This window comes from Nasonia vitripennis, chromosome 1 (genome assembly GCF_009193385.2).
Source record: "Nasonia vitripennis strain AsymCx chromosome 1, Nvit_psr_1.1, whole genome shotgun sequence".
Classification (NCBI taxonomy): domain Eukaryota; kingdom Metazoa; phylum Arthropoda; class Insecta; order Hymenoptera; family Pteromalidae; genus Nasonia; species Nasonia vitripennis.
This window is the reverse complement of record NC_045757.1, coordinates 22,949,906-22,967,923: the sequence shown is the minus strand read 5'-3', so window position 1 is coordinate 22,967,923 and position 18,018 is coordinate 22,949,906.

The following is an 18,018-nucleotide window of genomic DNA, read 5'->3' as shown; positions in this document are numbered from 1 at the left end:
TTTAACAGTAATGGTTGATACGTTTGCTCAACGGAGCATTGTTTCAGTCTCAGTACATGAGTCTTTTTGTATTAATCTTTTCTTTTGAAAAAAAGTATCACAATACTAAGAAAAAGATTTTATAATTAAATAACTTTGTTACCTACACTTTCCTTTTGTAAACTTTTATTACATTTAAGAATACTTCTCGCATTTTGCTTAACGGAACTTATATTTTTTTTTTGGTTTATAATTAATGAAAAATAGAGCTAATGGACTTAAAATACCAAGAAGCACCTACATTTTTAAAGTTAAACTCGAAATCGACTAGTTTTATTATCCTATAGGCTTATAAAAATACTAAATTATAATATAATACATAATAAATTATATATTATATAAATTTATATAAGGATAAATTAACAAATACAACTTTGTTGTATGTCTTTTTTCTGCGAACTTTAATTAAATATATAAGAATACTACTTGACGAATTTTGCTCAACGGAGCATTGTTTACTAATATAATTGTATTTTGCAACTAACTCATATCGTTTTTTCGTTTATAATAAACGTTCTAAAGCTAATGGACTCAATATGCCCAATCGCACCTAGATTTTTTAAAAGTAAGACTCGAAATGGACTAGTTTTGTTACACGAGTCTAAAATAAATATTTTTGTATGAAAAAGTATGATAATACTAAAGAAAAATTAAAGTTATGTTACGTACGTGTTTTCTTTGAAAACTTTCATTAAACATATAAGAAAAACGCGCTTGAATATGTCATAGCGATTTTGGTAAGATGATTGTTTCTTTAGCAGCTTTTTTAGCCATTATCGAAGACTTCGCAGCTACTTTCTTTTACTCTACTTATCTGATCTACCAGTCTCATTATATGAGTCTTTTTGTATGCATGTTTACTTATAAACTAATGTATCACATTAAATAACTTTGTTAAGCATACAAAAGTCTCCGTTTTTTTATAAATATATTAGAAAAGCGAGCTCGAATCAGTGCTTCTCCTCTATGTTGCAGTAGTAGATTACTGCTCATAGCAGCTCTCATTTCACTTGCAGTTGCATATCTTTCATTTTCAAGACATTCCGGAAATGCATTGATAAAAGCTTCAATCTCTTCACCAGACCATTTATTTTTGGTGCGTCGTTTTTCTGAAATAAAATAAGTGAATTTGAAATCATGTAAATATTATGCACCAGAAATTTTAAAGGTAATAACATTTTTAGAATGACAATAGAGAAGAAAAATAAAGTTACAGGATTAGTAAGAAAATATAAACGGTATAAATGAGAATCATAAGTAAAACTGAAAGAGGGCTGTAAACAATAGACAAATATTTAACTAAGTAAATATAGATTAGGTTTAGAAAAATAAGTAGCCAAAGTAGAAGAAACAGTCGATAGTGGCCGCCCGCTTCACGCGCAAAGTTATGCGAGCCTCACCGGAAGCATTGTCGACCGAGAGCACGTGAAGAGAGGAGAGGCGCAGGTGGAGAAAAGAACTAAGAATCAGTTTGTCGAGAGACGACAATAGCGCGCGCGTGACTCTGTATTGGTATGTGCAGGGTGTTACGACGGAGAATGCCCGATCCAGATAGTGGAGGCACCTATGTGTTTCCTCGGTATTAGTCTAGGAAAAAAAACTAAAGCCACGTCTACAACTACTCACTCAGCAATAATGTTAAGTGAACAAATTGTAAATATTCCATTTTAAAATGAATGTGAGAGAGTGTGAGTCGCATTTTACGCGTACGACAACGCTGCCGTAGACGGAAACTTGCTTCTCCAGCAACTTGCGCCGAATCATGAGTAATGCAAATAGTGATAGGAGACGGGTAATACAGTTGGAAAGCCGACGGAAATCGGTCACTCCATTTTCGGACGCCGAGCAGCAATCACTTTGAGAATATTTAAGTGGTATACATGCTGATTCTTGCATGTACACTGCAACGAGGAACAACGTCCCTCGCCACGCCGGTAAGCGAGGCAGGATAGAGTGTGACGAAATAAGGCGGCATTGGCACGACAGACATCAGAGCGCGCGCTCTTACAATCTCTTTGAGTTGAGAGAATGTAAACGCCAAAGACTGGCGCCAAAACGCCAGTTGCGGCCGTAGGGCTTGCAGAACAAGCCCTACGGCCGCGACTTGACGCACTGCCCTTGCTAGTTGACGCCATAGGCAAGATGTTTGATTCGAAGCATGCGGCGATGGTGCAATCGGCGAAGCAAGCCAACGCTGGAGGAGGCAGCAAGAAGTCAGCCCCTCAGCGAGGACGCTCCAGGCCTAGAAGAGACGGAGGCAAGTCTCTTAGTCCGAAGCGCAACACTCAGAAGTCTGGTGAGAGTTCCGGGCAATCCGAACAGTAAGGGCAGAAGAAGCTAATACAGTGCTACAAATGCCACGGAAATGGTCACATTGCCCGAGAATGCCCATCAGGTAAGGGAAACGGCAAAAAGGAGGAGTAGGCGAGGTTACTACTCCTCTTAAACAATCGCGCGACATCCGGAGAAGAGGATAGGCACGTGCCAGAAGACGTAGCCGATACCTCGCGCGAAACCTTAGGCGATTTTGATCGCATGGTTGCACTGTTGTCCAGCGAATTTCGCCAGCCGACGATATCGCCAAATGAAGACGAGTCGCGCTGGTGGATACAAGTGGGCATCGGAGGGTTCCGAGTAAGGGCTCTCTACGACTTAGGTGCCGCTATGACAGTGATGGGGTCGTTGGGACTCCAGATCGCTAGCGCCTGCGGTCGAGCTTTGCGATAACGCGATGGCCGTCAACCACAGAGTGCAAATGGACAGACGTTGCCATTCGACGTCGCGGGTGTACAACGCGACGTAACGGTGGCGATCATGCCTGAAGCGACCAACGAGTGCTTAGTTGGGACGAATTTCGGACGCCTATTCGGCACAGTCCACGATCCAAACGAAAACGTCCTGTACTTGAAGAGGGAGCGTAAAATTGTCCAACTTCAAGTGGCTACGATAGCTACAGCAGGGTCGATAGATATCGCCGCAGTTGGACTCGCGTACGTAAATGACGACGAACACGCGCAGATTCGCAGAATGCTATACAGCGTTCTGCTAAAGTCCAACCATAAGATCGGACGGACGCAGTTGATCGAGCACGGGATAGATGTTGGATCGGCCAGGCCGATAAAACATAAATATTACCCCGTGTCACCAAAAATAGAGGAAGAGATGTATCAGCAAGTAAGAGAGTTGCTTGCTGCGGGAATCATCGAACCCTCTGACAGTGCTTGGTCAAGCCCGGTAGTGATGGTGCGCAAAGCGAATGGGCAATATCGTTTTTGCGTCGATTTCCGGAAAGTCAATGCGCTGTCTAAGGCTGACGCATCCATTACCAAACATGGATGATATCCTTCGTAAACTGCAGAAAGCGAAGTACATATCAACGTTGGACCTTAGCAGCGCGTACTATCAAATACCGTTGAAACCGGAGACAAGACCTCTGACGGCCTTTACAGTTCCTGGGCGGGACTTATTCCAATTTACGCGAATGCCATTTGGTTTAGCCTACGCTGGAGCGATATTCCAGCAAATGATCGACGAAGTAATCAGCCCAGAGCTCTAGCCATACGCGTACTCGTATGTAGATGATATCATCATCGCGACAGAGACGTTTGAAAAGCATCTCGAGTACTTGGAGAAAGTACTCAAGCGAGTGAACGCGGCTGGATTGACGATCAACCGGGACAAAAGTGTCTTTTGCCGAGAAGAGGTGAAGTACCTCGGCGTCCTGGTTAATCACGATGGTTTTCGGCCAGATCCAGAGAAGATAGCGCCTATTGTGGCGTATATGGCGCCGAAAAACCTCAAACAGCTCAGACGTTTCTTAGGAATGGCGTCGTGGTATCGCAAATTCTTGCAAGAATTCGTGACCGTCGCTGAGCCGCTCCATCGCCTGACGAAGAAAGGCAGAAAATACGAGTGGGGGCGGAACAGCAAGACGCTTTCCAACAAGTGAAAGCGCTGATAGCGTCTGCACCGATTCTTCATCGCCCAGATTTCGAATCGCAGTTTGTGTTGCAGACAGACGCCAGTAACACCGGCCTCGGCGCGGTACTTTTCCAAGTAATCAACGGAGAAGAGACGAATGGTACTGCGAATAGGTCCGTGAGATACAGCTGCATCCGAGCAAAGATCAGCTGTATAAAATGTATTGCGGGCAGCTGTACTACTCCTGCTCAGATGAGAAACTGCCAGTGTCTATGAATGACGAGACGGCATGGAAAATCGTCGTGCCAAAAGAAAAGCGAGTAGAGATCTTGCGAGAGTGTCATGACGAGCCATCAGCCGGTCACCAAGGGCGTGAGAAAACTTTGGCGCGTCGCAATGTACTATTACTGGCCCGGTATGTACACCGACGTCGCTGAGTATGTTTGACGATGCTTCATTTGTCAGCAATGAAAAGTCGACCGCTCGAGGAAACGAATACATCCTCATATTTAAAGATTGCTTCACCCACTAGATAGAGTGTATTCCGATTAAGCGGGCGAACGCAAAGACAATCCTGCAGTACCTCAGAGAGCGGATCTTCTTGCGGTACGATGAGCCAGAGGTATTCCTGTCATACAATGGCACATAATTCAAAAATAAGGCCATTGATCAATACCTCAGAGAACAAGGCGTGTGACATGAGTTGACGCCACCATATCACCCCTAGGCGAACCCAGTGGAGAGGGTGAATCGCACCATAAATAACATGGTGCGCGCGCTCATCGAGGAGAACCATAACACATGGGACGAGCGATTGAGCGACTTCGCCTTCGACATCGACAGCGACATCGGGTATAATACCGTACCCCATTCCTCGACAGGCGTGAGTCCAGCGATCCTGATGTACGGGACTCAGCCGAGAAAGCCTTCTGCAGCGAGGCGCAAGCAAGACGCCGCCGAAGAAGAAGAGTTGCAGCGATGCACGATCGATGCATGGCACAATCGTATGTGGAATTTAGCCCAGCTGCGCGAGCAAGCTTCGCAGAGAACGCAGAACGCGCGAGATCGCTAGAAGCGCTACTATGACGTAAAGCGTAAACCGGCGTCATACAAAGTCGGAGACTCAATGATGGCGAAATCACATGTTGTCTTCTGGAACGGAGCAACGCTCCACGAATCTAGCGCCACCATATATTGGGCCGTATAAAATAGTAGAGATACGCGGCACCAATACGTATCAACTTGTCGATGAGATGGGCGAGCAAGTAGATCTTGCACCAGCTGCGCAGCTGAAGCCATTCTATGCGCCAGCGACGGACGAAGAGTCGCACCGCGCGCGATCGTAGTAAACCCTGCGACCAAGAAGAGAGGCCGTCCAGGAAAAAAGGTGTACACGGCTAGGCGTGAAAGACCTACGCCAGAGACCCCTAGTGCTGAGGTCGACACCGAGAAGAGGAGGTCGTCCGAAGGCTTTATGCAACCGCGGGCATGCAACAACGATTACTAACCCGCCGACGTCGACGCGAAAAACGCGCGCACAAAGAGCTGCGGACCTAAGCTAGAAAATTTATATGCTTAGGTATGAGTCCCGAGGAGCTGCAGGCAGCTTTCGAGCGCGTGATGGCCGCCATGACTAGGGAAGAAGAGCGGCCTCAAGTAGTCATCCGGGAGGTAGGCGAAGGCGAGGATCCATGGAGCGCCTTCCCTCCGGATGACGAGGTGGAGGCATACTTCGCCCCCGCGGAAGAAGAAGACGACGAGGGGGCGTTGGTGGGGCGCCACCCAGAGCCACCTGCACTGGTTGCTGGTGAGGGTGAGACGACCGCGACGGGTCTACGCCGCCCGCCTGCGCCGCAACCAGCGTCGACGAGAATCGGTCGATCCACTTCGGCTCGCTTGGAGCGCGAGCCCGTGCACCGCGAGAACGGCACCGCGGGGACGACAACGCGGGGACGCGAGTGCCGCCGACTGGCTCGAAGGCAAAGGAAGAACCTTCGAGAGAAGAGGCAGCCGCAGCGGCGTGGGACCAGCAAAGGGCTCAGCTGGTGGAGGCGCTCGAGGCGTCGATCGACGTGCGCCGTATGGAAGGCGAAGCGTACCGGCTGTACACGCAGTCGGTGCGTAAGTACGGCGCTGCCTTCCGCCGGTGTGCCGGCAAGTGGACGCGCTTGCTCGAGAAGGGGAGAGCGGCGTTTTACGCTGCCAAGGAGATGCGACGCAAAGACCGCGAGCGCCAGCAGGCTGAGGAGCAGCGCCAGCGCTAAGAAGCCGAGCGAGAAGTCGCCCGGGCTGAGGCAGCCCTTGCTGAGGCCAGAGCCCGCGCACGCCAGTTCCAGGCGTCGGGGCGAAATAGCGTGCTGGACGTAGAGCAACGTCCACACGAGAAGAGCGCGGTGCGCGCAGAGACACCAGAGGCAGCAGACAACACGTCGAAAAAGTCCTGCTACGTCTGCGGACACCCAAATGTGTCGCAGAGCAACACAGCAACAAGTGCCCGCGGAGCAATAAGTGCCCGAATGTCAGGCTACACATGGCCAAATAAAGCCTAGACACATTCATTTCCGAAATAGCGTGTTGTTCTTTTATTACCCCAGCATTTCCAAGAACCCTTGTCGCGATGCACAATACTACGGTTCGTCGCGGACCTAATAGGGTAGAATCGCCATCTAGTCGATAGATTGATTATGGGGGGGGGGGGGTTGTAACAAGTCTAGCACCACGGCCAACTCGTAGCGGTATGAATACCGCTGCGCCGCGACGAAACAGAATAGAGTCGCGCGCGCGATGATGAACACGTGCGAATTCGACAATTGGCGCGAGAGAGATAGAGCGAGCGAGAGCGCGGGCTAGTCCTGCAGGTACGCGCTCAGATAGCTCTCGGCTTCGAGAATAACAACACGCGACTTCGTTTATCGACGCAACTGTTATCGCGAATTCGTCTGCTGTGCCCAGCAATAAAGTGCGAGTGTACGTTTGTGAGTAGGTGCATTGTTCCCCTGAAGCGGCGTATCGTAGCAGCGAGAATAACTAGGGTCAACCGTGGTCAAGCACGAGTAGAAAAGGTTTGTGTGACGCGCAGTGCATGTGAGGGAGTGTAAGTGCGAGTGTATATTACCCGTGGGAGGGTAATAAGGTGCGTGCGACCTTCACGGCGATACACACGCACGAGCGCGTTTATTTCGGCGTCGCGGCGAGTCGCAAAGTGGTTGGCGACTAGCGTATTGTTATTATTTAATTGTAATCTCACGTTTATTTCGCGACTAGCAAATATAACCTTGTCTTATTATTTTACGTGAATTTCATTTTTATTTGCCGACCTTATTCGCGAGCGTCCAATCCTTTATTTCCTTCCCGCGATTACCGCCGCCTCCGCGGGCGTTTCTTATATTACAGATATTTAACGCATCTGAGCAGCCGCGCACGCACAAGGCGGTGCGTAGACCCAGACGATTAAAGCAGCAGAGTCAGCTGCATGCAACGCGGGTGATTCGTAGGCGTCGAGGTGATCTCCGCCACAACGTGGGAACGCGATTCAGTTGTTTATCGTTGTTTTGTTGAACGAATCCAAACACCGTTACATGGCGCTCAACTGAATTACTTACAGGCATGGATAAGGAAGATTTCAACGGTTCCCCAGGAATTCCACGAAGAAGGAGGAGACGAGGAAGAAACCCCTACCTACGAACCTGACTCTTCCAGGCGGGAAGAGGGATCGAGCAGATCAGCTGTAGCAGCGGCAGCCTAGCGCACTGCGGATTACGACATGCGGTCAAGAAGACGAGTGCGAAAGGTGTGGGGATGTACGAGGTTGGAGACATCATCGAAGAGCTAGTCGGCGAAGATGAGTTCCTGCATTACCGGCGATCCTGCGGTGGATTAGTAGACTCGAAATCGGGATGATAATCCAACTCTAGCGGGGGGGGGGGGTTGCAACGAGGAACAACGTCCCCCGCCACGCCGCACAGTGGGAGAAAATAGACAAAATTCGACCCACGAGTCATTTTTAATCTTAGAGCCATGATTTTTTTTTAATCACTTCAGAAAAGCATCAATTTTAAGCTACAGGTACGGAAATTATTGTATCACCTTCCCCTAAACCCATGCGGCCCTTAGAAACCACCCCTACCAAACCACAAGCAGTTTAACTCATCTGTCCCAGGGAACAGCGAGTTAAATCGAGAGAGAGAGAGCGATATTTAAGGAGAGCAGTCTGTCTCTTTCTAATGGGCGGAGCGAACCTCGCGCATGCGCACCGGCACCGCCAGCTGATCGCCGCCAACTCCGCGATTTATTCGCATTTATTATAATTAATTCATCAATAAGTATTGAAAATTTGGCAATAAATTGCGGATTTGCATGATCCCCAATTTAATTGCGAACGATCCGCATTGTTTTCAATACCCATACCGTGTTTGCCTGCTATAGTTCGCGACGATATATCCCGCTGAACAATTTATTCCATTTGAAATTTTGTTTACTTCCCTTATTTTGTTTAAACTGAAATACTTAATCCTTAAGCTTAAACATTAATAAACCTACGTTATGTTTAAGCCTCCGCCCCCTTGATGATCATATGTGACTTTTGAACATTTCATTCCAGGTGAATTCGTGGTCGTGCGAGCTAAGGCGCGTGTTATGTTTTTGAATTCGTGATTCCGGGTTCGAATCCGACCAGGAGATATATTTTTTTCTTTTTACATCGTATACAAAATTATTTTTTTTATATTAATAAGGTTTTATTTTTATATTAATAAGGTTTTATCCATACTATCAAATCAGGCTTTAAATTTTAGTTCAAATAATTAAGGAAATAAAAAAATCACAAGGAAAATTTACATTTCAATAATATATTATTAAAGTATGTTACACAAAATATAATATAATAACATGCAACAAATAAACAATTTTAATAAACGAATATTCTACGTCAGACACAAAGTAACTCTGTAACTCGAAAAACAACAACAATACAAAGGAAATGCAATGGCAGAATTATAATATTATAATGCATTATTGATGATAAAATAATGTTAATTTATTATTTCTAGTGCGAATTCTCGTTTCAAATTGTTGCAATGAAGTCGATTCGTGAAATAATCTTATTTGAAAAAATTGATTTAAAATTAATTTTATTAATTGATTTCGGTGATCTGATAATGGCTCTTGATTATATGAGTGTTCGTATTTAATAAATAATGAATTAACTGGAAGTAAGTGCTTTGTAGTAATAATTAATTTTTCCAAAATATTCTTTTGAGTAATGTTGTTTCCATAGCAGCGGAAAACTTTTTCCGCCGATTTACTAATAACTATTACATCATCAGATGCGGATATTAAAGCGCCATAAGTTTTTCGCCTTTGCAGAGCCGATGTAACTTCTTCATTTTTCATTTTCTCCACACTTAATATACACAGTTCGCATTTGATTTTTTTTTTAATACCTTTGATTACGGCGCCACTGATATATGCTATTATGTCAGTAAGATACTCGCTCAAATGAAGTTGTGGGATTGATTGACAAATCTGTTCGAGTTCTACTGGGTCAATTAATAAATTATTTGTTGGTATAGTTTCTGCAGATTTGTCGATTGTTTTCTTTAAAAGAAGCGTATCATCTACGGCTGTACAATTGGCGCTAAGAGGAACGCTGATGCTGACATGCCATAGCATTTTGCGGTATGCGATTTTGAATTGTGTAGTAGTAGGATTATTATTTAAACCACCGAATCTGCGTATACAGGCAAAAAAGGTTTCTAGGTGGTCTTGCGATAACTTGTATGTCAGTAAAAAAGTCAAGTAGCCTTCTTTAAACAAATCTTCAGCTAATTTAACAGCATTTCGTAATCCTATAATTAAACCTAAAAACCCCGTACGCTTATTCGTTTGTAAAATACTTGTCCCATTAATTTTTAAATTAGCGATGTAATGTACATAGGCGTTTACTTTTGTCTTTATATCTTTCAGATTCTCTTTGGTAATAGCATGTTTCCCAGGATTTTTGAAAAATTGATTTCTAGAATTGAGAATATCAAACGCATCGTTGATTATTCTGCAAAATCTAGCTGTCGCATCAGATCCTTGACACTCATCTAGTTCGTGATCGAACTCACAAGTGTTAAGCGCAATAGCTACACTAGAGCTTAAAACCTGTGCTGCCAAATTCACTTTCATTTTTTCATTTTCGAATTGCACGTGCCTCTTGCGTATTTTCGTAGCTAGGTGCAATCCTTCCTTCTCTTGGTGAGCCACTAATGCTTGGATATATTTCCATGAAATCTCATCGCCGTTTTCATCCGTCAAATTTGTCGAGGCGAGAGTATTCCTGGCTAGTTTTAACATGTGGCAGCCGTCAAGAGAAGTGTACACACGTTTTTTATTAAGAGGATTTTCAAAAAATGATGCTTCTGTGTTGTTGTATATCTCCGATCCTAATTGTTCGTCCATACTTATATTCGACGATGCACCATCAAAAGTAATATGGCGAATATCGATGTTATTTAAGAAGCATTCAGTAAATATATTAGATATTATTGTCTGTTTTTCTGCTCCAGATAATGCGTTTATAAAATAATAAGCGATAGGCATTTTGAAACGCCCATTAATGCACACAAGCATAAAAACTATAGCATTAGTAGCTGGCGTAGCGTTATCATTCTCATCGTTATTTTCTAATCCCAGATCAACGAATCCTTCAAACTTCCCCTGATATTTATCCCAGATGACCTGTTTCCGCACAGCCATTTCATCGACGGTTAAATTAAAATATAACTTTTTACCCTGTTCATCAGCTTGTTGTATTAATTTCGTGACGGTTTGCAAAGCTTCTTGAGAAATTCCTGGATTGTAGTTAATGGTTTTTAACCACTCGCGCATGGATGATGGATGCGGTAAAAATTTCATTAGACTTTTCCTGACGTAATTGTAACCGCTGGGTGAGTAAAAATGTAATGTCATGGCGAAATTTCGTAGTTCCGCCGGAAATTTTCGGTATTTTTTGCCATTTAGCACAGAAGAAATCAATTGTTGTACGCCATCCGGAAGTGCCTTGAAAATATTATACGAACATCATTTTTCGATAAAGTATAGTCTCAAAATACAAAAATATATGCACATTTTCATGTAGTAAAGTTTTAAGTTTGCGGATTTGCATACATACAGTTTGATATCAGCTTCGCTTTACACGGCCCAACGTTCACATACGCGAGTTGTTGCGTATGTATAAATGAGCTTGGGAATCTCAAAACGCGACTTGTTACGTATGTAAAAATGAGCTTGAGAATCACGAAACGCGATTTGCGACTATATACAACTCTTATACTATACCAAAACAGAATACTTGCAAATACTCGCAAAACCACATAAATTATTTTTACACATTTGCAAAGAGACTACTGGAATTCGGAACTAAAAACATTTCGATTATAGTATAATTGTATTTATATATAAATATACCTTCAAGCTATCTACTCCTTTGTCTGATAAACAATGGCTTTTTTTTAAAACGCTCAACAATTGCTTCAAGTCCGTGATTCTTTTTTTACGACGGTTACTTGTACGACGAAGATTTTTATTTTTTCTTCGAGTCGTTTGGATGAACTTCTTAAAAACGTCCCATTTCTTTTCAGATGTGAAATCTGCTTTAGTAAACCATTCGGTTTCTGAGCCGATATGAATGCGGAACTTTTTGCTTGCTGGTTCTAAACCATCAGATATAGATTCATTTTTTCTGAAAATATTTTTTAATATCGATATAATCTTTCATACATTTTAAATTATCTTAAAAAAAATGAAACATATTAAAAATAGATGTGGTAAGATTTGATACAGTAAAAAATTACCTTTTCTTGCTTGACGACTGGGGAATCGTCGTACGTTCATTCTCATCTGATTCTTGATCTATCGTTGAATCAACGCCGGAAAGATTTTTAACATCGATTTCAAAGGATTCTGAACACTCGGGAATTAAATCATGTCTGTAATAAACCAATTCAAATATATTATTATTGTTATTATTACTATTATTAATATGTTTATTAATCGATCACTTATTTTTTGTATGATACATTTTTCGATTAATTCAAAGAAAATACCTGCTTTGTGGTAGCTGAATATTAACGTGATGGACAGTTTCATTTGATATCGTACATTCTTCAAGACTGCTGTTTCTGATATTAGGTGTTGGGGGTATCGAATCATTTTCCGTTATATCCACATTGACATCGGCTTTTGTTCTACAAATTATCACAAGTATTATATTATATTTAAATCGAAGAAACATTCAGTAATATTGTGTCTACTGAAAAATTATAATACTTACCGCCTCATAACTGTTAAATTACAGGATGGAATAGCAGTTCTTTTTATTTGCCTGCCAGTACATATTGGCCCTTGCAAATCAGAAAAATCATCTTTTCGAAAATGGTCGCTACATATCCTTGCAGATTTTGGTACATCTTCCTCGGTCTTGTTTATCGCTTGCAGCCATTTTATACGATTTATCGAATTAGTTGGGAAACTAAAAAAAAAAATTATTCAGAACACTAGCTTTCATCAAGTAAAACGTCGATAATTTGTTATATACGGGAAGATATTTCTCACATTACCATACACGCTTTAGACAATACGCATGTTTTATTTTCTTTGATGTAACAGAATAAAATACTTACTTGTGAAATGATCTGTTATCATCCAGTTTTTGTTGCTGTTCGCCACACAAATAACACAAACGCACCATAATGATATTAATAAATAATCCACATATATCTTTATGAACTCCATACAAACAGAGGAAACACGAAACTAAACAAATCACAGGGATCGGTGCGAGGTGAGATATGTTTTGACAGGCACATACTTGCTTATTACCTTGCTTTTGTTTTAATCGTCTGCTACAGTGCTCACTTTTTAAACTTACGGAAAAAATAAAAGTCGATAATAATGCAGTAGCGACAACTTTGACAACTCAAATGATTGCGAGGCATAAAATAGCGAAAAGAGTACTTGTGATGATACTGCAAAGTATGTCTTTTGATTCTAAACATTTGCGGGAAATGCGACTAAGAAAATATTGTTTTTTAAATAAAAAATAAAAATATTATTACTTACCTTCGTAATTTATAATGACTTGTCGATTTTTCTTCTTTTCTTTATATTGTTTTAATCTTAATTTTTCATATTCTTATTTTTATGAAAATTATAATATATACTGATGATTATAATATACAATACTAACGATTAAAACTTAAAAATTAAAAAAATATATATAAATGATTGCACCTACTGAGTAATTTTGTATACGATGTAAAAAGAAAAAAAAATATCTCCTGGTTGGATTCGAACCCGGAATCACGAATTCAAAAACATAACACGTGCGCGCGCCTTAGCTCGCACGACCACGAATTCACCTGGAATGAAATGTTCAAAAGTCACATATGATCATCAAGGGGGCGGGGGCTTAAACATAACGTAGGTTTATTAATGTTTAAGCTTAAGGATTAAGTATTTCAGTTTAAACAAAATAAGGGAAGTAAATAAAATTTCAAATGGAATAAATTGTTTCAGCGGGATATATCGTCGCGAACTATAGCAGGCAAACACGGTATGGGTATTGAAAACAATGCGGATCGTTCGCAATTAAATTGCGGATCATGCAAATCCGCAATTTATTGCCAAATTTTCAATACTTATTGATGAATTAATTATAATAAATGCGAATAAATCGCGGAGTTGGCGGCGATCAGCTGGCGGTGCCGGTGCGCATGCGCGAGGTTCGCTCCGCCCATTAGAAAGAGACAGACTGCTCTCCTTAAATATCGCTCTCTCTCTCTCTCTCTCGCACAGGGGGACACGGTCTCTCCATTTGACCCGCAGTCTATACTTCCTATGTCTATGCACCTAAATACCTATCCCTAACCCCTAGAAACCACCCTTACCAAACCACAAGGAAACGATTTCAATGTGAAAAATCGACATGAATAAAGATTTTTTTTTAAACCATGTTTTATTGCTTGTGGTTTGGTAGGGGTGGTTTCTAAGGATTAAGCGGGTTAGGGGTAGGTAGTTAGGTTATTAGCTGGCTTATGGTGTGTGGCTTAATTATTTTAAGAGAAAATAAAGCGATATAACTTGCTGTTCCCTGGGATAGGTGAGTTAAACTGCTTGTGGTTTGGTAGGGGTGGTGTCTAGGGGTCACATGGGTTTAGGGGAAGGTGATACAATAATTTCTGCATCTGTAGCTTAAACTTGATGCTTTTCTCAAGAGATTAAAAAAAACCATGGCTCTACGATTAAAAAGGACACGTGGCTCGAATTTTGTCCATTTTCTCCCACTGTGCGCCGGTAATCGAGGCAGGATAGAGTGTGACGAAATAAGGCGGCATTGGCTCGACGGACAGAGCGCGCGCCTAGAGATCTCGGGAGCGCCGGATCAATTATCGGTCTTGGCGTCACCTTTTGTGATTTTCTCCTCTCACGTCAGTCTCACCCCGTTTTAACACATAAGAAAATGAGAGAGCATTGGCACGACAAGAAAAAAGAGCGATAATTGAGACGAATTAGTCTGGTACTCGAGGTAATAATAAAGTAAATACAAAATGTTTGTTAAGAGACAGAGAGAGAGAGAGAGCCAGAGAGGGAGGGAGAGAGAGAAAAACATTGATACAGGCAGAGAGAGGAAGAAAGAGGGAGAGAGAGGGGGGGAGAAGGCATAGCTAGATGTACAGAGAGGGAGTGAAATAGAGAGGAAGGGAGGTAGGAAGAGAGAGAGGAAGATAGATAGAGAGGGAAGGATAGAGAGAGGGACAACGAAAAAGAGAGAGAGAGAAAGTAACAAATACCAATAAAGAGAGTGAGAGGATAGACGGAGAGACCAAGGCCGAGAACAAGAAAGGGACAGACAAAGTGACAGACAGAGAAAAAGTGTGATGGAGGGAGGGAGAGAGAGATAGAGATAGGGAGAAAGGAAGAGAGGAAAATAGAGATAGTGTGGGAGGGGGAAAGAAAGGGATAAAGAGAGATTAAAAGAGGGGTGGTGAGACGAAGAGATGGACGGAGAGAGATAGATCCAGGGGGAGAAACAGAAATAGAGATGGAAAGAGTGGCGGAGAGATATTAAGAGAGAGAGAGAGAGAGAGGGAGAGAGAGAGAGAGAGAGAGAGAGAGAGAGAGAGAGAGAGAGAGAGACGAAGAGGGTGGTAAAACTGAGATATTTCACAAAGAAAAAATCTTACTGGTAGAAAACTGGCTAAAATTAGGCCTAAATTATCTACAACGGGGAAATCGATAGAAAAATGAAACATAAATGTATATAATCTAGATAGTTGCGGGCTTACCCTTTAAGTTAAAGATTTCTTTCAAGCCTTCGGATGTTGTTGGGTTTTCTTCTACTGATTCTGATGAAGTGTTTGTTTCCTTTTCAGATGTTAGATCATCGACACTGCTATCATTATCTGCGCTTGCATCTTTTGATAACTGATTGGCTGTGTCAAGCATTTTCGTTGTTGCGACGTCCTCTGCATCGACGGTCAGTTTATAATGTGAGTGATGGATATTCACTGAGTGCCCAAGATGTTTGGATGCAAGTGCTGCATTTCCGTTTTTAGCTGCGGCATTAAATGTCGCAAGGTGTTTCCGCAGTCGAGTACCTCGAATGGTTTGGTCATCTATTTCCTTATACATTTTAGAGCACTCTTTGGATAGTTTTGACATTGTTACACACAAATTTATGTGTTTATGTTTATCATTCGGATTTTGTTGTGGAATACCAAAGAAATATGGATTGTCCTTTTTCACTCCAATAGCCTCTCTGTACTTGTGTATCAAGCTAAGGGCATATTCGTTTTCATGCGATATGTAAAGTTGCCCTTTGCCATCGAATCGCTTTCCCTGAATATCTATCCTCATATACTTCTTTCTTTGCTTTTGTTCTTCAGTAGGAAGCATTTTAAAAAACTCGTTATCAGGGTCAGCTTTTTTCGCATGAAGATAAGCGTTTTGCCTATTTCTCCTATTCTTCTGCGGTTATATGTTACAATCTGGCAAGCGGTTGTTTCAACTATATTCATCCAATTTGTTAGATCAATATTACCTTTTTCAAATTCTTCGATGCTTAAGGATCTTTTCATATCGAGATAATTCTGAAACGTTAAAATATCCTCAGTACCTGGTAGTTTGGTATCATTTTTATGACGGTTCGCTTCTTTCCTTGACAAAACAGCTTTATACAAAACAAAATCAATCTCATCCTCAAACACTTTCTCAAATTTAGTCACATATGCCAACTTATCATCATCCTCTCTAATTGTATGATAGATTTTTAAAATTTTTATACATTTACGTAATAATAACGGCAATGTTTCCGCATTATAAATAACTAGAAATCTATTTTTTGTAGTGTCAAGTTGACAGGCATCATTAATAGCTGCTAACACAAGTGGCCAATATATTGGTCGGAATATGGTTATTAATCCATCGATTTTCGGATTAAGATTTTGTATGGCTAACTGAAGTCTTGCGAGTAATCTTAAATGGCCTCTAATATAAAATAATTGATCATTTTCTGAGTATTTTTGTATAAATTTTTTGGCATATAAAATGATCAATAAATCAAATCTTGCCACAATACCCTCGGCGTCAAATTTTAATTTGACGAGCAGGTAATCTTGCACTTCTTTTGAAGCGCTTGAATGACACAGGTTCATCGAGTGCTTAGATAAAGCCATCATTTGTCTAGTACCGATAACTGGTTTGCTTGGATGTCTCAGTCGAATATGGTTACGTAGATTTGTGCTCGAAAAATATACGCTACAAATGTGACATTTCATACGTATTAGTACTTGTTTATCTTTATTGATCTGGGATTTCTGAACTGTTTTAATTGTGGCGCTTCTAGAGACGTCCTCACTGTCAGTTTCATTATTTTTCGCCTGGTCTGGCAAGTACGTCCATTTCTGCACAACTATTGACATTGCCTGGATTAGAATCGTCACTATTTACTTGCATACCTTGGTCTATTTGACTAGATGTATTAGTTTTTTGCAACACTTGCTTGAATCCTTGGTGCGCTTTTTGGGTTATCCTTCTTCGTCGTGCACAAATGATATTTCTATCGGGATTCAGACTACGGCTAGTGTTGTACATATCGTTTCCCTCCACACGTACTTTAGCTAAAATCGATCTCCTAGTTGCATTTCTTGGGGGTAGTAATGACGCTTGTAGAACTTCTTTTTCATTGATGTGCTGTGCCAACAAATGTTTATGAATATAGTTTACTAAGGTCAGGCAAAATTTGCAAAAATTCTGTTTACTATACCACCACTTGCCACCCTCATTAGACATTGCGACATGTTGTTTATATGATTGTGATGGTTCGTCTTTCATTGGCAGTGGTTGTTCTTTTTCTGTATCTATGATTTCTTTTTCTATATTTATGCGCTCATTTTCTATTGATTGCAATATTTTGACGGGTTTTGTTTTTGTTTTGGCGATTTTTATCTTTGACACTACATTTTCGATTTTTAAAATTTTTCGTTTTGTACTACAGCTTCTTCTTTTTGTACTGGATTGACATTTTTAGTAAAAGATGTATCACTTAGCGTAGAGTCATAATCCACTAAAGGTAGTTTAGGTGGTGATGATACATGCTGAAGTTTTAGATCGATATTTTCATGCATTAATTTAGTTCTCTTTCCTTTTTTGTCTTTTATATTAAAATCAGAATCATAATCTGTATCTGAATTCGAGGGAATATACTCTGAAGATTCAGTTACTGATTCCTCAAAACTTTCGTAAGAATTGACCTTTCCTTTTTCTTTTATTTTCAGAGCATAATAAGCATTACGCCGACACTTCCGACTAGGAGCTGTAAAAAAAAACAAAAAAATTATTATATTATATTTATCCTAGTGTAAATGTAAAAAAGTGTACAAGACTATTCTAAAAATAAGAAAATCTACCAATTTGTATAAAAAGAAAATCGTACGGTAAAAATTGCCGTCGCAGTTAAGGTAATCTTGGAACGTAAAAAATGTCTGCCCGGTAAAAAATATTATAAATTGTCGG